Consider the following 27,227-nt stretch of genomic DNA (forward strand, 5'->3'; position numbering starts at 1 on the left):
GAAACAGCAGAGAGAAGAATTTTAGGTCAAACTATTAACCCACAGTAAAATTTCAGGGGCAATGAATTTTGGCCCCTATTGTATTGCCGTCACTGCTTCCCTTCCTTGATGGTGTCTCCTTTAGCTGACTTTGTCCCTTTGTGCCAGCAGATCACAATTTATTTTGGGTGGGTGGGTGCTGTTGTGTCTAGTACTCAAGGTGATACTGCCGAGGAGTGGAATCCACTTTTTAAAGGAAGTCTGCAAGCAGGCATCTCAGCTTGGAAATGACTGTTGATATTGGGTAGTGGATGAATATTTAACGCTTACTTCAAATGGATTAACACCTCTGCTAAAATGGTGGACAATGGAATATCATGTGAACACATCAAGCCTTCATCCATTCAGAGCATCAAACACCCATTACTAGGTGTCGTGGAAGAACTTCCTCTCATGTGGCAGGAAACGATTCTGGCCCAATAACATGGTGAATGGCGGAATGCGGCTGTGAGTCTATGAAGTTCCCCTCGTTCCACGATGACAGGGAGGAACTTTGTGGTGTCATGGCAGATTAGGTCCTTCACAAAGGGGTTAATTTTAATGGAAAATAAAACAAGGAGGGGTGTAAAATGGGCAGCTGATCTGATCGCGTCGTTTTACCATTGGGCGGGTTAGCTTAAAATTATCCCCAAAATGTCTGCTCCGACCAATAGTTCTAAAACAGGGCAATAAGGAGTGACTGATAATTGTACAGGAATCAGTCTTTATTATATCATGTAGGACAATTCAGTAGAATATATTTTTGCTTTTAGGCTAAACCGATTAGAATTAGCAAAAAAAATTGTATAAAAGCAGGACTTGAAACTTTGATTATAATGTTTTTTTTCCTATGTCTAATTTTTTGTGTCCCCCTCCCCCTCCCATCTTCTGGACCCCACCTGACTGTTAGAGGAAGAACACACTCTGGGCCCTGGCTTTTTACAAATATTTGAAGGAGTTCATACTAAAGGTTTTGCCAATAGGTAAACACTACTACCAAGAAGAGATCACTTAGGAAAGAGTTTGTGTTAAATATTCAATAACTTACAACCATTATTAAAAAAAAAAGATTTTTTTTACTAAAAACAGTCTGTGGGAGCTTAATTTGTTAAACAAAAACAACATAAAGCTTAGACTCTATTTATATGGTAAAATTATCTTACTTTAATCTCAGATTAAATGTGACTCTAATCACATTTCATATAGACATTGCTTCAGCTGAGTTGTAGATGAAAGACCTATAGTAAAAGTAACTAGAGTACTTACTTTATTGATCAATATCTATAGTATCTTGGGGACGTTGCTACTACTGCTGCTGGCTGGGTTGTAATTCAGTCTCCATGCTTCTCTGTTAATTAAAAATGTTCTCTTTTATCATACAGGATCTGAAAATAAAATATGCATTTTGTAAATAATAACCACAGATCTTTCTGCTCTGTGCTGAAACTCACAGCTAAGGAAGGCTTTGTGAATGCAAAAAGCTCGAGGAGCTGGTTTCTATTTCAGTAACCCCAGGACTGGCCTGCATGATGGGAACCTGCTTTCACCAGCAGGAATCAGCTCATCTGTGGTGAACTCAGTATTTCCGCTTTCCTGTCTCTGTCTCCACCCCTCTCCCACCTAACTTCATTATTGTCGCTGTCACTGTTTAATTGACAGCTGTAATAGAGCACACCCGTTAGGTAGCGGAAGCTCCTTTTTTTGGGAGGGGGACACACCTTGGTTATGAGCTGTGCCTAAATTTAATGCGGAGCCAGCAGCCTGTTCTCGTGTTCATTTATTTCACAGCGACCGGAACCTTAAAGTGTTTTGCAATTAATTTTGGGAAAAGGATAAGGGGGGCTTAAGAGGTGTGTGCTGTAGCAGGGCTTCTAGTAGGATGTGGGTTTGCTCCTCTGTCATTCTGCTGATCTCCCTCACAGTAAATCTCTTCTGTAGTACGTGGATGGAGTTTGCTTTAAATCAGCAGTGTTGACAGTAGAATCATTAAAGTTGAAATCCTACCACTATTAATCTGCCAAATATATTTTTTGTCTAACTATTGATTCAATGCAGAGCAGTGTTCCTGTGACCGTTGGAAAGGCTGCCATTTGCAGTGTGAGCACAGCTGAGCAAATTGCAGCTATGACTATATACTTCAAACAAAAAACCCAGCCATGGAAATTAGGGCATGAGAAGGAAAAGGGAGAACACTCTGTCAAAATAGAAAACACTGGCTCCTGTTCATTCTTTATTTCCCAGGGCGGTGGCATCTAGTGGACACACTCCGTGAGAACACTACTGACACTTGAAGTAGGTGGAGCCTGTCTGCTTCTGTTCTGTTCAGGTCTAGGATCTCTACGGAACGGCCCTTCATTAAACTTTATTTAAGAGCTAAGGAAAAGCAAACCTCAGAGGCAGTCAACATGGCAGTGATTTGAGAGCAGAGTTAAGCCTGGCTGCCCCTTGAAGGCCTCCCAGTATCACTGTCATCATCCCTTTAAAATCTTAGCAAAGAGTGAACAACAGGAAATAAAACAGACCAGTTTACCATGAGCTGCTCGTGACAGGTGAGGAATAGGGTGTAAAGATGTAAGTAAAAAGCAGAGAAGAACTGAACTTATATTGAGATAGGATCAATTTAAATTAAAATTTTCTCAAACTGTGCTTCAGGGCTTTGTAGAAAGACACTAACAGACTCATACATCTTCCTTTCTTTCCCCCTTTTGCACCTCAGCACCAATGATTTTGTGGTATTCATCTGTAAATAGCTGAAGGATGAATAATGTTCTCATGTGCCATGCAGACAGATCAGGTAACATGGAAACCAACTGGCACATCTGTGAAAACCTTAATTAATGGATCCTTTTTGACGCCTGTGAAAGTTTGATGGGCTTTCCACACAGAGTGCCTGCATTCAGTTTTTTGGCTCCAATTTTTCTTTTGTGCCCTTGAGCTTGTAAGGATGAAGATTGGCAGATACCAGAAACAAAGAGGCCATGTCAATGGCTGGCAGTGAGGCAGGCAGAGACTTTGCTGGACATTAACCAGTGGAGGTATTTAGAGTATTACGCGCTGGACATGACAATTCGCTGGTAGAAAATCAGAACAAAGTGATTTTCTGTGTTCAAAAGATGAAAAAACAAAGCAATTGAAGGAGATTGTGCCTGCTGGGGGCATGGAAAGCAGCCCAACAGAACAGTACATTGCTTTGGTTCAGTTGGTCAGACCCCATCTGAAGTACTGCGTTCAGTTTGGGCACCACACTCAGGTAGGATTTATGGACTTTGGAGAGGGTGCAGTGCAGATTCACCAGAATGAAACCAAGGCTTAGAGGGCTAAATTATGAGGACAGGTTGCATAAACTAGGCTTGTGTTCCCTTGAGTATGTGAATTTGAGGAGTGATCTGATCGAGGTGTTTAAAATGTTAAAAGGATTTGATAGGGTAAATACGGAGAATCAAAAGGGTGGCTTAATGGGTTTTTAGTAGGTGTTTATTCAGAATTCTTGCACTTTCAGTGCTGAGCCTTGCTACATGGCAGCAAAGGTTGGAGAGAGACTCTATTCTCTAAGCTATACTCCTGCCTAGCATGGTTCAGCACTGGGAGTGAAGGCCCATTAAATAAACCCTGTTATCTTTTCATCATTGGGATTTGGGTTGGAATCCAATCCAGACTAATGGTATGAACATTAACTCTGTTTGCAATCTCTTGGGGTGCTATGTGAAACAAGTTTGGGCAGTCTCTTTTCAGTTCTTAGTAGGTACTAATCCTCATCATTATATTATCCATTCTTCAACAGTTATTGACACCTTGCAGCTCAGGGGATCTGGCAGTAGTAGATTCCCAGGTGTCTGCAGGTGATGCTGCATGCTGATTGACTAATGAGCCAAGCAAAGGCTTAATCTCAGAATCTCCAAGCAGACCCTGAGCGTAATTTTTCCTGCATTACTCTTGTACATTGAGCTGAATTCCATAGCTGACAGTATGGAGGTAGGAGCAAAGGTTACCATTATTGAGCATGAAAGGGGGCAGGACTATCTATTCTCCAGCATGGCCAAAACACCACAGAGCAGAAAAAAGGAACAGTGACTACACTTCAAAAAAGTACCTTGTTAGCTGCAAAGTGCTTTGGGACGTCCTGAGGTCGTGAAAGGGGTTATATAAATGGAAGTCTTTACAGCTAATGACATACTTATGAAGTGTAGTTACTGTTGTAATGTAGGAAACGCGGCAGCCAATTTGCGCACAGCAAGGTCCCACAATGAGATAATGATCAAATAATCTGTTTTTTTATAGTGGTATTGGTTGAGGGATAAATATTGGCCAGAACTCCCCTGCTCTTCTTCGAAATAGATCTTTTGTGTCCATCTGAGAGAGCAGACGGGGCCTCGGTTTAACGTCTCATCTGAAAGACGGCACCTCTGACAGTGCAGCACTCCCTCAGTACCTGGATGGTTTTCAGGTTGATAATCAATAGTCATAGGACACTTGGTCCAAGATTATAGATAATGCTTTGAAAATCAGGGGAACTCTGAAAAATAAAGAAATGGAGAGTAGCAGGGACAAAGAGGAAGCAAGAAAGATAAACAGAGGCGCAAGGTTGAGAAAGAGGGATAGAGTAAAAGATAGACAGACACATAGGGCAGCAAAATCAAAAAGCAAAAAGACTAGAGAGTGCCTGGGAAGTAAACAAGTAAGTTGTTAACTGGTAGGTGGGTGAGTGAAACAGGCAGGGCAGGTCTGGAAGCTGTGTAATAATTCAAAGTATGCAAGAGCTGTAAGCTTCCTTCCCCCACTTATATATGCTATAAAATTCTGCAACTGCAATCTTTACCAATGCTGTCGACAGTGAGCTATGATTTACAGAATAAATTTAGACCAAGGCTAAAAGCAGTAAAATGATGAATGAAGTCACAGAACTGTCATTTCAGCAGGACGTAGCCTTTTATGAACATTGTCTCTAACTGATGCAATAAGCTGAAGTCAAAAAGCAATTACGTTACGGTTTAAGCTGGACAGGAAGAGCTTGACAGACATTATCGTCTATTTGTATCAGAGAGGAAACATGACTCAATGACCACAGAATCAGAACTTTTTAGTAATGGGTGGGTGACGAGGGGAGAGTTTCCTGAAGCAGTAATGTCACCAGTTAAAAATAAAATATCACGATATTATCGGACGTGCAGTGAATAGATTTGAAACGATCCTTTTGAGGCAAAACTGGCATGTAGGCTCCCTGTCTCAGTCAATGCAGCCAAAAATGGTCATTACTCAATACACAAAACAATTGTGAATGCATTTCAGCCCTTGCATAGATTTTTTAAAAAAAGGATTTTTTTTAAAGAATTTTTATTTTTAGCAACAGCTTTCACAGCAGTTAGAGCTAGATGTCTTTGTAAGGATTGCTTTCTTGGTTGTAGAGACTCAAGTCCCAAGAACTCAAAGCTGTAGGGCAACAGGGGGAGTACCAATGCATCACCCCACTCCACTCAGTTCCTGATACGGATCAATTGAGTTGCTGTTGGAAGGCAGCGAGTAGGAAGAAGGCACTGCCTCACAAAGTATGAAGAGAATTGGAGAGAGTGAGTGTCATTGCTGGGCTACTTTCACTCACTGCCTAGTAGGCCCATCATACAAACCATAAATCTGGAGAAGCTCAACTCCGAGTAAGCAAGGATCAGTTGATTTCCTGAGCACTGATCCTGCTGCTTCTCTGCTTTCGGGTTTTAGAAATGCGGCTGCTCTCGTGCTCTATAAAATCAGTTGACTTGCCAGTCCTGATGCAGAGTTGGCTAAATCTCCTGTTTCTTCTCTCCAAATCAGATGCTGCTGCCCTGGGAGCTGAGAGAACCCAGGTAAGCGTTGGAGAGGCCATGACGTTAGGAAGGCACATCCCCGCCCCCCCAGTGGTATGATGATCACTGGCAAAGGCCTGGGAGCTGATGTCTATCTCTTTCAGCCACAGTCGGTGCATGCTCAGGGCAAAACAGAGTGAAAAATAGATAGACAGACGGGAGCTGAATTAGCCCACAATGAAAGCTACAGCAGCCCTCTCCTGGTAATGGCAGTCACCATTCCAATGTTATCTCAGCTCCACCATGCTGTCAGGACTCAGTAATGATTCATGGTAGGCCTCCTGATGACGTCATCAATGTTCACCCATTAAACAGAAATATCCGCAAAAGACAGAAATGAATAAAAGTATATCAAAGCCAGGATTGGCTTCTGGCACCTGGGATTCCTACAGTCCCCAATTCAAGGAAGAACCCGATGCCGAACCACATAAATTTTCCTAAGTCTGATTTGTTCTTTCCATCTTGCTAAGTTTCTAAATGTGCACTAATGAGTTCAGGGGTATTGGAAAAGTAGAGCAACTTACACAGTATACAGACCACCTGTTCAGGACTCCCGGGAGTGGAAGAACATTAAAAAATACCACGATTTTTTAAATAATAAAAAATAATTTAATTTTTTTAAAAAGTTTGTTTGTGATAGTACAGCTTTTACCTAAATCCCATGTGAATGTCCCAATCTTTATTTCACTTTCTGTAAAATGATTAAAATGTGAATTATAATCTGTGCTTTTTACTTTCTGCTTTGCTGGCTGTGAGAATTCTTCAATCTGATTGGCTGTTCAGCCTGCTTGCTGCCTGCACTGTTCCTGAATGCCACAGATGGCGGCAAATGCGAAATCAAGTCAGAATAGAGGAAATCCACACTCTAGAGCCCGTTATATCTTTGTGTGCAGCTTTTTGTGAGTACCTTCTGATGTAAGAAAACTACTAGGCACTTTGTCTAAGCGTTAAACAAAGCTTTAATCAACTGTTTTACAACATGGAGGTCTAGTTGTGTCCTTCACTAGTTCCTGTTAAGAATGTCCTGCGCAGGCTGGGCCCGTGCCCGAGTATTTATACTCTCCCTGGACAGCGCCACCCGCAGGCTGCTCAGTATTATTTCATAAGTCTTTCTTTCATGAATGACTGATTCATGTCACCTTCGCTGCTGACTGCAAAATCCAGGTCAATGTCTTACCTGGATCTCAGTAGGATTTATGAATGAGGTAAGTAGATATGACTATAATTGAGAACCCCTGCTTAATGTGTTACATTGAGTGACGGAACAAAAATCAATCAACATACAGAATGGGGAAATGTACCAGACAGATTGCCAATTTTGCAAGTGAAGTTTCTGAATTTCCCTGGGTGGTGAATGCTCCAGACACCCCAGAATTAAAACCCCTTCCTTCAGTACCTGCATAACACAGTCCTGGGACCTCTCGAGCAGCTTGCTTAAAGTTAATGATAACTCAGTGCACTCAGTTATGGAATTAAAAGCAACTCTACAAGAACGTCCAGGAAGGAAAAGGCGGCAATTCCTGGTATTTTAATGCATGGAATTATTCAAATGAGCATCATTAACATTAGCAGCGTATTAACTGAGGTCTCCATCTGATCCGATATGCTGGCTCTCCTTGTGGGTGCAGGGCTATAATCTTGCACTTAAGAACATAAGAACATAAGAAATAGGAGCAGGAGTAGGCCAATCGGCCCCTCGAGCCTGCTCCGCCATTCAATAAGATCATGGCTGATCTGAACCTAACCGCCAATCTACTATCACAGAATCATCTCCTGAATCTAACAGAATTAGACACACGAAATAGGAGCAGGATCTCCGCTACCCACAGGGCCATGTCCGATCCGAACCTAGACTCATGTCCAAATTCCTGCCCACTCCCCATAACCCTTAATTCCCTTTACTTCTAGGGAACTGTCTATTTCTGTTTTAAATTTATGTAATGATGTAGCTTCTACAGCTTTTTGGGGCAGCATATTCCATGGACCTACCACCCTCTGAGTGAAGTAGTTCCTCCTCATCTCAGTTTTGAAAGAGCAGCCCCTTATTCTAAGACTATGCCCCCTAGTTCTAGTTTCACCCATCATCGGGAACATCCTCCCCGCATCCACCCGATCCAACCCCTTCACAATCTTATATGTTTCAATAAGATCACCTCTCATTCTTCTGAACTCCAATGAGTAGAGTCCCAATCTACTCAACCTCTCCTCATATGTCCATCCCCTCATCCCCGGGATTAACCGAATGAACCTTCTTTGTACTGACTCGAGAGCAAGTATGTCTTTTCTTAAGTATGGACACCAAAACTGTATGCAGTATTCCAGGTGCGGTCTCACCAATACCTTGTACAACTGAAGCAATACCTCCCTATTTTTATATTCTATCCCCCTAGCAATGAAAGCCAACATTCCATTGGCCTTCTTAATCACTTGCTGCACCTGCATACTAACCTTTTGAGTTTCGTGCACCAGGACCCACTTGTCCACATAAATAGGAAGTGTTTTCTTTCTTCATTCTTGAAAAAAACCTCGCCGTTGAGCAAATTAAATGGGGAAGTATTTTAACCTGTAGCGCTGATCTTTAAATCAATGAGCTATGAAAAGAAGCTATGAAAATGCCATCTGTTTTCCCTGGAAAAAAGATGGTGAACTGGACATATGGGGTAAATTTTCCTGGTATGTGCCGGCTGCGAGTTACCTTACCCACCTCCAGAGCATATCGCTGGCAAGTGAAGATTCACGAGCAGCGTTGTTTTCTGACACGCATTGGCAGTGGTTGGGGGACATTGCTGCCAGTGCAGATTTGGAAAACTTAGGCTATGATTCAAGCTTTTAAGATTTATTGCTATGATTAATCAACAACTCCATTATCATTGTATCATGTGACTACCAGGGTGGCACAAGGTGATCTAGAAGGGCTTTGGCCTTTCATCATCTGGCAATTCCTATGTTTAAAATCATCAGTGGAAGGGCTATCAAAGAAACTTTTGTTGCTGAACCACAAGAAGTTAACTGGAGGAAATTATTATACAAGGTCTAATTGGACAAGTAAGGAGTGTGGTACAGTAAGGCACCACATTTGAAGTGACCAATTTGCTGTGTTATGGAAAGATAGGGTCTGGTTTTGACTGTTGGAAGGGTTAAGCAACATCAGGTAAATTCATCAGCTCTTGAAAGAAGAACCAGCCTTCGAATGTCTTTTTTCCCATCTCCCTGGTAATAAAGAGCCTTCAGTGTTCCAGATTTCATGCCTGACAAAGACCACAATCTTCTGCTGAAAGCCAAACAACTCAAAACCATTTATAGTTGGGGTGATCAAGGTGTCACCAAACTCAAGCTTCTTCTTATCAGTGGCATTTTTCCAAGAAAAGTTGGAAACAATGAAGAGTATTTTTTTTAAAAACAAAAGAAAACAAAACCTCACTGTGGCAATGCAAATATTTTCCAGAGGAAATTGGAAGCAGCAATGAAGTCAGCGCTACTGGCAAGCTCGACTTCTGTCCGGGTGTGTTTAGCCTGGAAGGTAGTTTTCCTGGATGACTTTTTGTTTAATTTTAGAGAGAATCCAAAGATAATATGGGATATTTCCAAGATGGACCAACTTCTGCTATGACCTTTGTAATTTATAAATCTAAGTGGGTCTGAAAGTAAGATTAACAACATACATGGAGAGCTCGCCACTTTTTCCATGCTATTGTGTGGCACAGAGGAGGAGACAAGGGAGAAAAGGGAAGGGAAATGTAGGATGCTCAATCACCCCACCTTTGTGTACCTCTCAGTGTTTGACTCCTGAGTGAAATTGGCCTGGGATGTGAAAGTAGAAGTGGCCATCCTTTCACCTTTGGCCTTGCATAGTTCAGAAACACTCCAGGTTCAAATGAGATGGCTAGTGACCTCCTAATGGAAAACAACTGGAAACAAAATTGTGTAGGCACAAGGACTTAATAAGAAGGGCAACTCTGAAAAGGTGTTCAAAGTGCCTTTTGTTGCTTTATAGGGAAGTTTTTAACAATTGTAAAAAAAAAACTGACCTTTATTTTTCAGCCTGCTCAGGGACCCCCATGGACCCTCCAGGCAGTGGGAGTTCAGCAGCAGGAAATAATGCCAGGTGTTTAAGGTGCCCCTGTGCTGTGATGCTCAGTGAGCTGAAGATCTGGATAATTATTTAGAATTACACAGGATATACAGCACAGAAACAGGCCATTCAGCCCAACCAGTCCATGCCGGTGTTTATGCTCCACTCGAGCCCCCTCCCATCCTTCCTCATCTAACTCTATCAGCATAACGCTCTATTCCCTTCTCCCTTATTTGTCTATCTAGCCTCCCCTTAAATGCAACTAAATTCACCTCAACCACTCCCTGTGGTAGCAAGTTCCACATTCTCACCACTCTCTGGGTAAAGAAGTTTCTTCTGAATTCCCCATTTGATTTCTTGGTGACTATCTTATATTGATGGCCTCTAGTTTTGCTCTTCCCCACAAGTGGAAACATTCTCTCAGAGGGTGATTTTAACCCTACTCTGTCAGCAGAAACCTGGCGGGTGGGCAATGTACCCTTTAATTATTTTTTTGGGAGCAAGGCCTCTTTAAAGGGGCTGCGCGGCCCATTCAAAATACTGCGCATGTGTGGTTTTTCCTATTTAAAAGCCGGCGAGCTGGCTGCGGGGAGCTGCAGAGCATCGTGCGGCCGCGCAGCTTAAAGGGAACATTGCGGGTGTGCAGTTAAAATCATCCTGGCTCTTGCCTGTCCGAAAGCCGCCATGATCGCAACATCTGCAATTTTAACCTGCTCTCCTGAGCAGTCAGCAAGGACATGTGCCCGGAGACAACAGGGTCCTTCTTTACATATTCATGCTGCGGCCCGATGACATCATTGAGACCTGACTGTAATTTTAACTCAGGCCTGAGCAGGGGATCCACCTGGAGTTAAAATTGGGGCCTCTATGTCTACTCTATCAAAACCTTTCATAATTTTAAAGACCTCTATTAGGTCCACCCTCAGCCTTCTCTTTTCAAGAGAAAAGAGACCCAGCCTGTTCATCCTGATATGTATACCCTCGTAGTTCTGGTATCAGCCTTGTAAATCTTTTTTGCACCCTCTCCAGTGCCTCTGTACCCTTTTTATAAAATAGCGACCGGAACTGTTCACAGTACTCCAAGTGTGGTCTAACCAAGGATAATGAGGCAGCAGGGTGGCAACACCTCCTTCTGCTTCATTTAAATGCCACTGATGGGCCAGCATCTACTGCAGGTGCAGACTGAACTCTGTCCATCCAGAAATACCAGGGCATAAAGTAGAAGGGGTAGAGACTCAGCCAACCATGTCACTGTCCCTTTTTGATGAATTGTGCAGCCGGGCAACTGGGTGTTGTGCAGGGAATGGTCAGGAAAATCTGCCCTGAAATGTCAATTAAGAAATCAACTGAATGCACAGTTTCAGCTTACCAATGTGTTACTAGATCTGTCATTTCGCAAAAGTAGCTCCAATTTTTTACATCAGAATGAAGGTCGAGCTCTCAGATCATCCTGTGATTGAATCCTCCCTTGAAGAGTAAAGCATCTGTGAAAGAGAAAATTGGGTAATGCACATTTGTCTATACAGTACTGTATTACCTACTATTGCACAACCAGGTGAACTTCCCTAAACGGCAAAAGTTAAGGGCATAGATTCAGGAGCAATGGTGCTCAAATCTAGGTGCCATTTTACTAAAATTGATAAACATGGTGAACTGGTGGTGGTGCAATGAGTTATTGCACTGTCATTGCACTTTTGTTCCTGGGATTGAATCCAGTGCACACTGAAGGGATGAGTCCTCTTTCTTTGCAGTCTGTAAGGGCTCTACATGAAATGAATTTAGGCAATCTCAACTCAGTTTCTATTGGACACGAGATAGCAAAAATGATTTGAATTTCATACAAGCTGGCACAAAATTGGCAATCTTTCTCTTTGATTACCAAAAACGGCTGATGGGGAAATGTAAATATCACATCTCAAGGAATGTACCTTTGAGGTTGGAGTTAAGTCACATTGGGCGTGATTAACCAGGTGATAATGTTTTGTGTCTATAATGGATCTATTTGCCATGAGATAGGAAGAATATACAAACATAAGGGAACATTGATGTTTCGTTTCAGCATTCTCATGATGCCCATTGTTTCCAAGGTTTAGTGGATGACTTGTTAGCAAAATTGAAGCCCATGGAATTAAAGGGACCCCGGCAGTATGGATATGAAATTGGCTAAGGGTTAGAAAACAGAGAGTAGTGGTGAACGGTTGTTTTTCAGACCGGAGGGAAGGTATACAGTGGTGTTCCCCAGAGGTCGGTATTAGGACCACTGCTCCTTTTGATATATATTAATGACCTGGACTTGGGTGTACAGGGCATCATTTCAAAGTTTGCAGATGACACGAAACTCAGAATAAACAATGTAGTAAACAATGTGGAGGATAGTAACAGACTTCAGGAGGACATAGACAGACTGGTGAAATGGGCAGACACATGGCAGATGAAATTTAATGCAGAGAAGTGTGAAGTGATACATTTTGGTGGGAAGAATGAGGAGAGGCAATATAAACTAAATGGTGCAATTCTAAAGGGGGTGCAGGAACAGAGAGACCTGGGGGTATATGTACACAAATCTTTGAAAGTGGCAGGACTGAAGTTGTTGTTGTTGTTGAACACATGGGAGTACGATATTGTTGCCATCACGGAGACATGGTTGAGGGAGGGTCAGGACTGGCAGCTCAATATTCCGGGGTATAGAATCTTCAGGCGAGACAGAGGGGGGTGTAAAAGGGGAGGGGGTGTTGCAATATTAATTAAGGAGTCAATTACTGCTGTAAGGAGGGATGATATATTAGCGGGTTCCTCAAATGAGGCCATATGGGTAGAACTTAAAAACAAAAAGGGGGCAAGCACTTTGCTGGGAGTGTACTATAGGCCCCCAAACAGTCAGGGGGAGATAGAGGAACAGATATGTAGGCAAATCTCAGAGAAGTGTGTGGAGTTTGCACATTCTCCCCGTGTTTGCGTGGGTTTACTCCGGGTGCTCCGGTTTCCTCCCACAGTCCAAAGATGTGCAGGTTAGGTTGATTGGCTATGATAAATTGACCCTTAGTGTTAGGGGGATTAAATACGTGGGGTTACGGGGATAGGGTGGGATAACTGTTGGTGTAGGGGTTACGGGGATCGGGTGGGATATGTGTCGGTGCAGGCTCGATGGGCCGAAATGGCCTCTATCTGCACTGTGGGGTTTCTGTGATTCTGTGAAGTGTGAAAATAATAGGGTAATAATAGTGGGGGATTTCAACTTCCCCAATATAAACTGGGATAGTCAGAGTGTGAAAGGCTTAGAGGGTGCAGAATTCTTAAAGTGCATCCAGGAGAGCTTTTTGAGCCAACATGTAGAAAGTCCTACAAGAGAGGGGGCGGTACTGGACCTAATTCTGGGGAATGTAGCCGGGCAAGTGGTGGAAGTATCAGTAGGAGAGCATTTTGGCGACAGTGACCATAATTCGGTGAAATTTAGGTGGTCATGGAAAAAGACAAAGACGGCCCGGAAATAAGGGTTCTAAATTGGGGGAAGGCCGATTTTAATATGATAAGGCAGGATCTGGCCAAAGTGGACTGGGAGCAGCTACTTATAGGAAAATCCACATCAAAACAGTGGGAGACTTTCAGAAGGGAAATAGAGAGAGTACAGCGCCAACATGTTCCTGTAAAGGTCAAGGGTGGGACCAACAAGCAAAGGGAACCTTGGATGACAAGGGAGATACAAAAATGCATTAGAAATAAAAGGGGGGCTTTTGGCAGTTACAAAAGACTAAAGACGGAAGAAGCCCTAGAGGAGTATAAAAAGTGCAGGGGCATACTTAAAAAAGAAATTAGGAGGGCGAGGAGGGGCCATGAAATAACACTGGCGAGCAAAATAAAGGAAAATCCTAAGATGTTTTATAAGTATATTAAGGGCAAGAGGATAACCAGGGAAAGGGTAGGGCCCATTAGGGACCAAAGTGGCAATCTGTGTGTAGAACCAGATGATGTAGGCGGGGTTTTAAATGAATTTTTTGCATCTGTGTTCACTATGGAGAAAGACGATGCAGACATAGAAATCGGGCAAGGGGATTGTGACATACTTGAACATATTAGCATCGAGAGGGAGGAGGTGCGAGCGGTTTTAGCAGGCCAAAAAGTGGATAAATCCCCAGGCCCGGACGAGATGTATCCCAGGCTGCTGTGGGAGGCAAAGGAGGAGATTGCAGGGGCTCTGACACAAATTTTCAGAACCTCTCTGGCCACAGGGGATGTACCAGAGGACTGGAGAACAGCTAATGTAGTACCATTATGTAAGAAGGGTAGCAGGGATAAACCAGGGAATTACAGGCCCGTGAGCCTAACATCTGTGGTAGGGAAATTATTGGAAAAAATTCTGAGGGACAAAATTAGTCTCCACTTGGAGAGGCAAGGATTAATCGGGGATAGTCAGCATGGCTTTGTCAAGGGTAAATCATGTCTGACAAATCTGATTGAATTTTTCGAGGGGGTGACTAGGGAGGTGGATGAGGGAAATGCTGTGGATGTGGTTTACATGGACTTCAGTAAAGCTTTTGACAAAGTCCCGCATAGGAGACTGGTCAAGAAGGTAAGAGCCCATGGGATCCAGGGTGCCTTGGCGCGTTGGATCCTAAACTGGCTGAGTGGCAGGAGGCAGAGGGTGATGGTCGAAGGTTGCTTTTGTGACTGGAAGCCTGTGTCCAGTGGGGTACCTCAGGGATCGGTGCTGGGTCCCTTGTTGTTTGTGACCTACATAAATGATTTGGATGAGAATGTAAAAGGGATGATCAGTAAGTTTGCAGATGACACGAAAATTGGTGGGGTGGTAAATTGCAAGGGGGAAAGCCTCAGGCTACAGGACGATATAGACGGGTTGGTCAGATGGGCGGAAAAGTGGCAAATGGAATTTAACACTGAAAAGTGCGAGGTGATGCATTTTGGACGGACAAATAAGGCAAGGGAATACACAATGAGTGGTAAGACCCTAGGAAGTACAGAGGGTCAGAGGGACCTCGGTGCACATGTACATAGATCTCTGAAGGCAGCGGAACAAGTAGATAAGGTGGTTAAAAAGGCATATGGGATACTTGCCTTCATTAGCCGAGGCATAGAATATAAGAGCAGGGAGGTTATGAGGGAGCTGTACAAAACGCTGGTGAGGCCACAGCTGGAGTACTGTGTGCAGTTCTGGTCGCCTCACTATAGGAAGGATGTGATTGCTTTGGAGAGGGTGCAGAGAAGATTCACCAGGATGTTACCTGGGATGGAGCGCCTCAGCTATGAAGAAAGACTAAACAGGCTGGGGTTGTTTTCCTTGGAGCAAAGAAGGCTGAGGGGGGACCTGATTGAGGTGTACAAAATGATGAGGGGCATAGATAGGGTAGACAAAGAGGAACTTTTCCCCTTAGTAGGGGGGTCAATAACAAGGGGGCATAGATTCAGGGTAAGGGGCAGGAGATTTAGAGGGGATTTGAGGAGGAACTTTTTCACCCAGAGGGTGGTTGGAATGTGGAACTCAATGCCTAAAAGGGTGGTAGAGGCAGGAACCCTCACAACATTCAAGAAGCATTTGGATGAGCACTTGAAATGCCATTGCATACAAGGCTATGGACCAAATGCTGGAAAATGGGATTAGACTGGACAGGGATGGATGGGCGGCGCAGACACGATGGGCCGAAGGGCCTCTTTCTGTGCTGTAAAACTCTATGGGCTAGATTTTCAGTATAGACAGTTTTGGGGCGCTAACCTTAGCGCCCGCCCGAAGTTAGCGCCCGCCCCAAAGTAGCGCCCCGTTGCCGGAAATTCAGTGGCTTCGCCCTAAGAGATTGGTGGAGCACTAAAAGAGGCGTTCCACTCCTATCTTTAGGCGCTAAGCCGGCGGTCCAGAGGGATAGCGCCCAGGCGGGGCGCAGCGCAGGTGCGGTCATTTTTGGACTGACAGCAGACCCCGTGGCGCCGACCAGCTCTTAAAGGGGGAAGGGACGAATTGGTCTGCTGCCACGCCCTGCACACTGCAGCCTTGCAATGAGGCCTCAACACTGCTGCTCAGCCCCAGGGAGTCATGGCAACGCCAGAGAAGGCCCGTCAGCGTGCCCTGCGCTTCTCAGAGGGTGATCTGGACATAGTGGTCACAGCTCTGGAGGTGAGGCGCAAGATCTTGTTCCCAGAGAGTGGGAGGAATCCAACCCACCACGACTACACCAAAGCCTGGAAGCAGATCGCCCAGAGGGTGACGTTCACCGGCGATGCCCCCAGGACCCACAAACAATGTCGTAAAAAATACAACGATCTGACCAGGATTGTGAAGGTGAGTAGCCTTTCCAGTCTCCTCCTCATTCTTGCATGTACACCTGACATGATGGGCAAAGGGAGCTGAAAGTCCTATTGGCCAGCCCTCAGCCAGCAGCATTGGGACAGTCATGAGCATCACATGGCCATTCGGCACTCTACACTTTGTCCAAGCTATTCCACCATGGGAGGCAGTGCACACTACATCAGGGCTTCACTCTGTCCACGCTATTCCACCATGGGAGGCAGTGCACACTACATCAGGGCTTCACTCTGTCCAAGCTATTCCACCATGGGAGGCAGTGCACACTACATCAGGGCTTCACTGCGCACTTACAGCCCGTCCTTTCTCTTGCAGGCTAAAGTAGCATTTAATCACCAGGCGCGTGCCAGGGGTGGCCGCGCCAAGCTGCAGAAGCTCACTCGGCTGGAGGAGCGCGTGTGTGTGCTCATGGGAGCCCGTGTGATTGTCCCCACAGCGTGCGGAGTATCCGACCCTCCACTGCCCGGCAATGGTAAGGACCTCACCTTTTGGCCCTCTCGCGTTGCACTGGCCCATCCAAGCTACCTCCTTTGCCACTGTCCCACCAATGCGCTGAATGCCACCAGTCCTAACTCCCTCGCTGACGCCGTCTCCTCACTCTGAAGCTACTCTTGTGCGTTCCTGCTTTCAGCTGGTGACGACCAGGACCCTGAAGCTGCCAGTGACAGCACCTCCGACCAGGAGGAGGAGAAGGAGCAAGCCGGACCTTCGGGGGAACAGTCACGTCCCGCAGGAGAGGAGGAAATGCTTGACACCTCCTCACTGGACGAGTGCCTGGAGGAACTGTCGCAGGGCAATGCAGCTTCTGGGACCAGTGGCGTCCAGCCACCCAGGAGCCGTGCGCGTGGCCCGCGGCCTTCCCCCCAAAGGGGGGAAGGATCAGAGGGGAGTGCTGCTGATCGGCACACTCGCCGCCACCAACGCGGCAAGGGTCCCCTAGTTCGGCCCCTTCCTCCCCAGCGGGAGAGTCGCGACTCCAGTCCGGACACCTTCACCTCGGAGAAGGTGCGGAAGCTGGATAAGGTGGCCGAGGATTCGGACCGGCGCCACACGGAGCTCATGAGCGTGGTGGGGCGCATGCCTGAGGCCATCGAGTCGCTGGCGACCAGTGTGCGCGAGTTCGGGGCAGCAACTGCCGCGAGTGGCCGCATGCTGACTGATGCCGTCAAGACCCTGGCGGCTGTGATGCGCGCGCACACCAGGACCACAGGGGCACTCACTGCTGCCACACGCGCTGTCTCAGGCAGGCATCGCCAGGGCAGCCGCCGCGCTGGACCATCCCAGCAAGCCGCCCCTCGGCTGATTGTTGCGGATCCTGCAGTGCGGGCCCGGCCGAGTGCCACCGCGCCACAGCACCAGCCAGCGCATCCCAGATGCCAGCTGGCCCACATTGCGCCATCCGTCGCCGCCATTCCCCCACTGGGGCGTCAAGGGCAAGCGGCTGCAGCTGATGGTGGCCAGGCTCAGGTGCGCCACTCAGCAGACGGCCCCTCGAGGCCCAAACGCCGTGTAGGCCGCCCCCCAGCGGCATCTGGCGGAAGGGCATCTGAGCCTCAGGCGCCTTCCCCCAGCCTCGCAGCAGCCACTGGGCAGAGCTTGCGAAGGAGCAGCAGGCCGGGCAGGGGAGGCAAAAGGCTGGGCAAGGTCTCGCCCTCGCGGGCCACTCAGTAGAGGGTGTGGGCAGCTTTCCTTTTATATGGCGGTGGCCATCTTTATTTTGCCCATGGTTGTGTTGTTGGAGGGCTTATTTTTTGCGTTAGGCCGACGTTGAGGCCCGGTTTGAAGAAAGGTGGCGTGACTCCTCCCCAGTTTGTGGGAGTGAGTCGTTTGTTGGGCTTTTTGTGGGGCCCGTTTATTGTTTTTGGGGATTCATGTGGGAAGGGCTTTTCATTTTTGTGTAATAAAAAATTATCTTTATTCATGCAGTCTCCGTGGTTGTTCTTCTTAGTGTTTGTTGGCTTCGCCGGCTGAGGGCTTGCGGAGCGGCTGCATTCATCTTCCCTCATGGCCCCTGGCCATTCCCTGACAGGGGGCTTAGAAGTACCGTGTAATAAGGTGGCGTCGTGCGGCCCTTGGCCCTGGTCGCTCCCTCCTGGGAACGTACTCCTGCTCCTCCTCCTCCTCCTCCTCATGCTCCTCCTGCTCCTCCTCCTGAGGTGCTGGTCCAACGTCAGGTGGCAGTGCCTGAGTCCTGCGGATAGCCAGGTTGTGTAGCATGCAGCAAACCACCACAAATTGGGAGACCCGGTCCGGCGAATACTGGAGAGCTCCTCCGGAGCGATCAAGGCAGTGGAACCGCTGCTTGAGGACCCCAATAGTTAGCTCGATGATGTTGCGGGTGGTTTGATGGCTCTCGTTGTAGGCCTCTTCAGCAGCAGTCCTGGGCGCGCGGAGCGGGGTCATGAGCCAGGTGCACAAAGGATAGCCTTTGTCCCCGAGTAGCCATCCTCTTGGGGGAGGCTGTGCCTGGAACATGTCATGCACAGTACTCTGCCGCAGGATAAAGGCATCGTGGCTGCTGCCTGGGAAGCTGGCATTGACTGCCATGATGCGCTGCTTGTGGTCACAGACCAGCTGCACATTCAGAGAATGGTAGCCCTTCCTGTTGCGATACTGCTCGCCATGCTCCAGAGGGGCCCGCAAAGCCACATGCATACAGTCAATGGCGCCCTGCACCAAGGGGAATTCCCCGAGTCTGGAAAATCCCAATGCGCGCTGATGCTGGCTCTCCAGGGCCATGGGGAAGGAGATGAATTGGCTTCTCCTTCTGAACAGTGCTTCGGTCACCTGGCGGATGCAGCGATGCGCGCCGTACTGGGAGATGTTTGCTATGTCCCCAGCAGCGTATTGGAAGGAGCCGGTGGCATAGAAGTTCAATGCCACCGTCATCTTCACTTCCACCGACAGAGACGTCCTGCACCTGAGCTTTGGCCGCAGATCTCGGCGAAGCAGGTGGCAGATCTCTGCAATCACCTCCTTTCGGAATCGGAGCCTTTTAACACATCGCGCGGCACTCATGTTTAGGTAGGAGCGCTGCTGGCGGTATAGCCTGACTGGGTAAGGCCTACGTGGCCGACGCCTGTAGCCCCCTCTGCCTCTAGCCAGGGCTGCCCCTCTCACAATGCGTCTGCGAGCCCTACGGACATGGAGCTGCAGCTCCGCGTTGGCACCCCATGCAACCCCCATCAAATCCTGGCAAACACTCTAATTTCCAAAAGGCCACTTGCAGCGCTCTGGCCTGAGTCCAAAAATACCTGGCTCTTGCTGCTTGAAACCAGTTAGCTATCCTCCTTGTTGTGTCTCCAGAAATGCGTTGCACAAGAGTGTTTTCTGAAAAAAGGCTGGCCTTTATACTGGAGAGTACGTCCCCTTTAATTTGCGCCCCCCGGGGCCCGCGCTGGTTGTGTTGTGTTCCTTTTTCCAAACGCTCCGGCCGCCAGCCGCACAATGGGGCGGTCCGACTGAAGTTTGGAATCGGGGCGCACAAAGGGCGTTGCACGAGGATGTGACGTCATTTTCTGCGCGCGCATCCGGGCGGGCGCTAAACTTTGCGCCGGCGCTAACGGGCAACTTAATTTGGGGCGGGGCGCAAACTGCGCTGCGCCCGGGCGCTATGCGTGTAGCGCCCGAAAATCACTTCTCTTAAGGCGCTAACTGCTGGCGCAAGCGACTGAAAATCTAGCCCTATGACTCTATGACTCTATGGCTCTATGACAAGTTGAGTAGACTGTTAAAAATGCATGTGGGATCCTTGGCTTTATTATTAGAGGCATATGGGCTGGATTTTCCAAGCCCCGAGGAGGTGGGCATGGAGGCGGGACAGCCGGTAAACTCTGAGAAATTGGGGGCGGATGGCAAACCCGCCCCCATCCCACCTCCGTGCCCATTTGCCAGGAGGCGGGAAGATGTGCAGCTTCAGGTCCCGTCTCCTGGAGGCGGGAAAGGTATTTAATCTTTTTAACTGCCTTTTAACAGGTAGTTAATAGGCAGAAAAAAGGATTAGTGCCATTTTACCTTCACAGGTGAAAGCTTCCCGACCTCGAGAACCCCGCCGGGTTGGAGGAGACGTGGAGGAGGTCTGCGGAGGTCGGAGGCACCTGGAAGTAAGGTGTAGAGGTGAGTGATGGGTGCAAGTATGGAGTGGTAAGTGTAATGTATGTACCTTTAAGGGGGGAACTACTTTCTGCAGCTCATGTGTACTGTAGTACCGGCAGTGACCACACCTGTATATAACACTGAGTAGTAATCTGTTGTTTCAGTTGCAGTTTGAACCACGTTGAGTAAACGCCTGTTGTACCGTTCTCTGCAGTCCTTTTCTTATTATTACACGGACGTAACAGTAAGTATGCAAGGTGAGTGATAAGTTTAAAAAAGTGTTCACTTACCTTGTTTTCCTTCCATAGCCTTTAGCCGCAGAGGATCGGTAGAGCCGACATCCTGCTTGTCAATTTCAGGTAATGGCTGATGGACCCTCCGATCCATCAGACATCTGAAATTTACAAATTTGCAATGTTTGATGAGTCCTCACCTCAGAGACTCATCAAACTAAAGAGAATGTCAGTGTTTGACAGCTTCACAGAGCTGTCAAACGCTGTCATTTCTTCTTTCAAGCAGTCTTGACAGATAGCACGTCTGACGTTGACGTGATCTGTCAGTGGCTTCTTCCCTAATTGGCCTGCTGAGCCCGCAGGGCGGGCTTAACAAGCTCAATCAGGGGAAAATCCCTCTGAATGGTCAGGCGAGGATGGAGGCGGGACATTGACACGACAAGCAGCAGTCCCGCCTCCAACTCACCTCCATTCACAAAATCCAGCCCATCGAGTATAAAAGCAAGGAAGTTATGCAAAACCTTTATAAAACACTGGTTAGGCCTCAGCTAGAGCATTGTGTTCAATTCTGGGCACCACACTTTAGCAAGGATGTCAAGGCCTTAGAGAGGGTGCAGAAGAGATTTACTAGAATGGTACTAAGGATGAGAGACTTCAGCTAGAGAGACTGGGGAAGCTTGGGTTGTTTTCTGGAGCAGATGAGGTTAAGAGGAGATTTGATAGAGGTGTTCAAAATCATGAACTGTTTTGATAGGGTAAATCAGGAGAATCTGTTTCCAGTGGCAGAGGGTTGGTAACCAGAGGACACAGATTTAAGGTGATTGGCAAAAGAACCAGAGGTGACATGAGGAAACATTTTTTTACACAGCGAGCTGTTGTGATCTCAAATGCACTTCCTCAAAGGGTAGTGAAAGCAGATTCAATAGTAACTTTCAAAAGTGAATTAGATAAATACTTCAAGGGAAAAAAATTGCAGGGCTATGAGGAAAGATCGGGGAGTGGGACTCGTTGGATAGCTCTACCAAAGAGCCAACACGGGCACAATGGGCCGAACGGCTTCCTTCTGTGTTGTATCATTCTATGATTCTATGGTTCTAGATTATGGATTGACAGCAGGCCAACAATTTTTAGAAAAACAAGGAAGTCAAGGATAAAAAGGTAATCTGGCCCATTGAAGTTCAGCCCTCTAGTACTCCAAATCAGCCAGCCACCATCCAACTGCATCCCTGAACATCTTTGACTCTCTTACTTTGTCCAATAGATTATTCCAAACTTTTATCACCCTTTGAGTAAGCATTTTTTCTAATATATGGTATACATTTAATTTTCATTCATTTAAATGTATGACTTATCTTTGAAGTAATATCCTGGGTTCAGATTATCCATCCCATTTAATTCTTTATATGCCTCACTGGGGTTCCCCCTTATTCTTCTCTCTAGCGTATAGAGCTTGAGCTCATTCCCTTTACACTTCAGGTAATTCTTGGTGCGTATTCTTACTCTCATTGCTTCCTCTCCAATGCATCTATGTCTCCTTTGAAACAGAGTGACCAAAACCGTACACAGTACTCCAAGTGTGGTCTGACCAGTGCATTATAAAGCCTCTCTGTAGAGATATATTCCACCCTGTCTGGCTATGTTTTCCAACGTTGTATTTGCTTTTTAATTGGCTCTCTGCGTTGCATTAACGTTGAAAGTGTTGTCTATTGTTACTCCCAGAACCATTCCTAAGTATTCTCGTGCTAATTCTATTTCCTTCATTACTCAAGTCACTCATTTTCTCAACCAATATGCAATATATTTATTTGGCAGTGCTGAATTTCATTTGCCATTGGTCTGTCCAATCACATAACTATTCTAAATGCTTCTGCAAATCATCAACTGCCTCCTCAGTCCTTACAGCTTTCGTGTTGCTTGCAAATTTCAGAAGCTTACAATTGTTTTTTTTCAGGTCGTTTATATGCAGATATAAGAAACAATAGCGGTCAAAGTAAATGATCTTTGAGGTACTCTACTCTATTCCTCTCTCATTCTGGCATTACTGTCTCACTAGTGAGCTCTGGAATTCCCTCCCTACACCTCTCCACCTCTCTACCTCTTGCTCCCCTACTTCAAGCCGCTCCTTAAAACCTACCTCTTTGACTAAGCCTGTCCTAATATCTCCTTATGTGGATCAGTGTCAAATTTTATTTGATAACGCTCTCATTGAAACTTATAAAATTCTAACAGGACTAGACAGACTAGATGCAGGAAGGATGTTCCCGATGGCTGGGGAATCCAGAACCAGGGGTCACAGTCTAAGGATAAGGGGTAAGCCATTTAGGACAGAGATGAGGAGGAATTTCTTCACCCAGAGGGTGGTGAACCTGTGGAATTCTCTACCACAGAAGGCAGTAAAGGCCAATTCATTAAATATATTCAAGAAGGAGTTAGATATATTTCTTAAGGCTAAAGGGATCAAGGGATATAGAGAGAAGGCAGGGACAGGGTACTGAGTTTGGATGATCAGCCATGATCTCATTAAATGGCGGAGCAGGCTCGAGGGGCCGAATGGCCTACTCCTGCTCCTATCTTCTATGTTTCTATGTTTCCTGTTAAGCGCCTTGGGACATTTTATTACATTAAAGGCGCTATCTAAATGCAAGTTGTTGTTGTTGCTCTAGTGCCTTCTAACTTTTTTTAATACATCCTTCCCGCCGCCCGTTTCTGATGTGCAGCTCTCATGCAGCTGGTGGCAATCCCAATTACTCCATCTCCTAAGACTTGCAGCCTGGAAATTCTGTTTTTTTTAAACACAGGAGCTGCTTGTGCTCTGTTGCCGTAACTTTGCCAGAAGTGCGGCAGAAAATCCCATCACGTAACCAGGATTTCTGCCACACCTTTGGAGAAGTTACCATGGAGGAGCAGGAGCAGCTCCAAGAAGCTCCCAGGCTGTGGTCTTCTGAACTACTGCCAGTCCGACTGTCCCCAGTAAATGGCACTGTCTGAAGTACAGTGCAATTCACTTGTAGAAACATCATGATGTCAACACATAAATGTACGTAGTCATCTGGTGTCAGAGACCTTGCTATTAACCCCTCCGCGATGGGAGGGAGATGGTCGGGGGGGTTTAAAAAGTGAAATGCGCGGATCGTGGCCTCAACCTGTTGCGCACGCGCCTGCTGTCATTTTTACAGCGGTGGATATCGGGGCGTCGGATTGTCCCACCGTGGAGAGGCGGAGCGCTTGATTAACATATTTAACTTGGGCTCCCACAGTGCAATTGGGAACCCGATTTGCAATTTACTGCTGCTGCACGGATTTCCCAGGGGTGGGGAAACTCGGCAGTGAAATGGAGGAGGGAGCAGCCAGCTGTTTCAGCACTCCTTGTGGGCCAGGAGGAGCAGGAGTGCTCCCCTCAGTCCCTCAACGAAGTCTTCGGCCTCCTCCAGCCCTGATCGGCAGCATTCCACACCTCCACCCCAATTGCCAGCCTCCCCCCCGCCAACAAAACACCCAATTGGCAGCTATCCCCCACCCCAGCCCCGATCACCAGACTCCCACTGGCCCATTCGATCGCAAGCCTCCCCTCCCCTCCCGATCACAGGCCTCTGCCCTCCCCCCTCCTGATCGCAGGCCTCTGCCCTCCCCCCTCCTGATCGCAGGCCTCTGCCCTCCCCTCCTGATCGCAGGCCTCTGCCCTCCCCCCTCCTGATCGCAGGCTTCTGCCCTCCCCCCTCCTGATCGCAGGCCTCTGCCCTCCCCCCTCCTGATCGCAGGCCTCTGCCCTCCCCTCCTGATCGCAGGCCTCTGCCCTCCCCTCCTGATCACAGGGCTCTGCCCTCCCCTCCTGATCCCAGGTCTCTGCCCTCCTCTCCTGATCGCAGGCCTCTGCCCTCCCCCCTCCTGATCGCAGGCCTCTGCCCTCCCCCCTCCTGATCCCAGGTCTCTGCCCTCCCCTCCTGATCCCAGGTCTCTGCCCTCCCCTCCTGATCGCAGGCCTCTGCTCTCCCCTCCTGATCGCAGGCCTCTGCCCTCCCCTCCTGATCCCAGGCCTCTGCCCTCCCCTCCTGATCCCAGGCCTCTGCCCTCCCCTCCTGATCGCAGGCCTCTGCCCTCCCCTCCTGATCGCAGGCCTCTGCCCTCCCCCTCCTGATCGCAGGCCTCTGCCCTCCCCTCCTGATCGCGGGCCTCTGCCCTCCTCTCCTGATCGCGGGCCTCTTCCCTCCCCTCCTGATCGCAGGCCTCTGCCCTCCCCTCCTGATTGCAGGCCTCTGCCCTCCCCTCCTGATCGCAGGCCTCTGCCCTCCCCTCCTGATCGCAGGCCTCTGCCCTCCTGATCGCAGGCCTCTTCCCTCCCCTCCTGATCGCAGGCCTCTGCCCTCCCCTCCTGATCGCAGGCCTCTGCCCTCCCCTCCTGATCGCAGGTCTCTTCCCTCCCCTCCTGATCGCAGGCCTCTGCCCTCCCCTCCTGATCGCAGGCCTCTGCCCTCCCCCTCCTGATCGCAGGCCTCTGCCCTCCCCCCTCCTGATCGCAGGCCTCTGTCCTCCCCTCCTGATCGCAGGCCTCTGCCCTCCCCTCCTGATCGTAGGCCTCCCTCCCTCCCCCCACTCCTGATCGGAGGCCTCTGCCCTCCCCAGCCTGATCGCAGGCGTCTGCCCTCCCCAGCCTGATCGCAGGCCTCTGCCCGCCCCCTCCTGATCGCAGTCCTCTCCTCCCCGTTACAATTGCCAGGCGGGAGACGGAACTGCAAGACGTTGATGAGGTCATGCCATTAAGATCGGGGCCTTGCCGGCATCTTCGGCTGTTTTCGGCCTCCCACATACACTCCCCGCCTTCCCATAAATATTGGGGACATAATATCAGTACTTTGTGCATGTCTATTGGCCAAGCAGTCACAGCCAATCTGTATATCTACATACTACATGCGGAATCCAGGTTTTAATGATGACTTATACTGTCTGCACTATTCAAATGCAAATAAGGGAGAGCAGTGCACTTAGGTCGTTCCTGTGAGATCCAGCCAGCAATGTACAAGCAGCTTTTGTTCCCTATTTTTATCCTACCCTGGATTCCCATGGTTTTAATTTTATTAGAAGTCTTTAATCTGGGAAGTAATCAAAATCCAACTGGAAAAAAAGGAACTTGTATTCATATAGCGCCTCATCACATCCTCAAAAACTTGCTTTTGAAGTGCATCCGCTGTTGTTTTGTAGGCAACTAAAGCAGCTAATTTGCACACAGCATGGTCCTACTAACATTGAGATGAATGATCAGTTAATCTGTTAGTTGGGGGAAGAATATTGGCCAGGCACTCTCGAAAACTCCCTGCTCATGGGATCTTTCACACCCGTCTGAATAGACTGATGGAGCCATAGTTTAACACTTCATCTGAAAAAATGGCATCTCAAACAATATGGTGCTCCTTGGTTACTGCACTGAAGAGTCAGTCTAGATTACATGTGGATGTCCTGGAGTTGGGTTGAACCCACAGCTATAAACCAGGTGACAGGTAGTTTCACCAACTATTTTATTTGTAACATCCTCAAAGAAGTTCACCATCTGGGTGTTGCCCATGAACATACAGGAAACGAACCCTCAGATCCCAATCAGAAATGAGCTGTTCACCAATACTAGAATCATGGTTGAGAACTCTCAAAATATTTTCCAGCTCCAAGTTTTAACAACACTGAACTTTAATTTGATTGCAGAAGATGTACTTACCAGTAATGCACACGCGGTATATAATCAACCAGACTGGTGTACGATGTTTGCTGCCTTGACATGGGAAATTCTCTTAATTTAAACGGGTGGCAATCAGATTTCGCCAAATCTTCTGTTCATCCCACTGATCAACTGCAAGGCAAAAGGCCTTAGGTATTAGGGTAAAATTCTAAGCTGCTGCACTCTTTACTAATTCATCCTGTTAATGCAGAATGTACAGCAAAATTAACAGCAATGTCCTTACTTGATTCAAAGAATTAAACTGAGGAGGATGGGCACATAAATAATTTATAAAATATTGATCCAGTCAAACGATTTAAGTGACATCAAACCCGCACAGGAAAGCTTGATGATTTATGCTGGTCATCTGACCCCACCAAGAAACTGCTTTGCCAATGCGGTACTGGCTATCAATTGTAACATATGTTTAGACAGTAAGGGGGAAAAATTCAGTATCGCCCTGTTTGGGGCGCCATTATCGGCCGTGCGCAAAGTTTAGCGCCTGGCACTAATTATCACTTCCGACGGCAAACTTGGCTTTTATCGCCCCTGGAGGTGATTGGAGCGCTAAATCAGGCGCTTCACACCTGTCTTAAGGCGCAAAGTCCGAGGAGCGAGGCGCTACCTCAGAGCGCTGGTGAAGCAAGGAAGTGCATATCAAAATGAACCTGCAAATTGCTGCTCAGTACCCAAAACTCCTTCACAAAGTGTCGAATCTCTCCAGAAGTCTCTCTTTCTCTCTCTCACAGAATGTGTGGTGCAAAAATGTCACCAACAAAAAAAGGCAGGTAGCGGTCACTTTTAAATAGCGCTCCCCCAGTCCCTTCCTGACTGCAAAACGCTCCCTCAACCTGTCGTTGCTAGCAGCAGGCGGTAAGGCAGGAGGCGCCACTCAATATCCGATCCGGGGCGCTACTGGGGCATTGCGCACTCGACTGACGTCACGATCTACCGGCGC

General features: G+C 47.5%; 1 long non-coding RNA gene across 1 annotated transcript in view; it reads right to left on the reverse strand.

The window, feature by feature from the left end:
• LOC147122230 (uncharacterized) overlaps positions 1 to 26,867 on the reverse strand; it is a 35,927-nt gene extending 9,060 nt beyond the window's left edge. Inside the window, exons 1-3 of the long non-coding RNA XR_015075426.1 lie at positions 26,270 to 26,867; positions 11,297 to 11,411; positions 1,285 to 1,403 (exon numbers count right to left, since the gene is read on the reverse strand). This is a non-coding gene — a long non-coding RNA (uncharacterized LOC147122230). The remainder of the gene's footprint in view (positions 1 to 1,284; positions 1,404 to 11,296; positions 11,412 to 26,269) is intronic.
• Positions 26,868 to 27,227: the final 360 nt, after the last annotated feature.

The sequence above is a fragment of the Somniosus microcephalus genome, chromosome 3, assembly GCF_052327205.1.
Source record: "Somniosus microcephalus isolate GS21.2 chromosome 3, FLI_Smic_1.0, whole genome shotgun sequence".
In the NCBI taxonomy this organism is placed as follows: domain Eukaryota; kingdom Metazoa; phylum Chordata; class Chondrichthyes; order Squaliformes; family Somniosidae; genus Somniosus; species Somniosus microcephalus.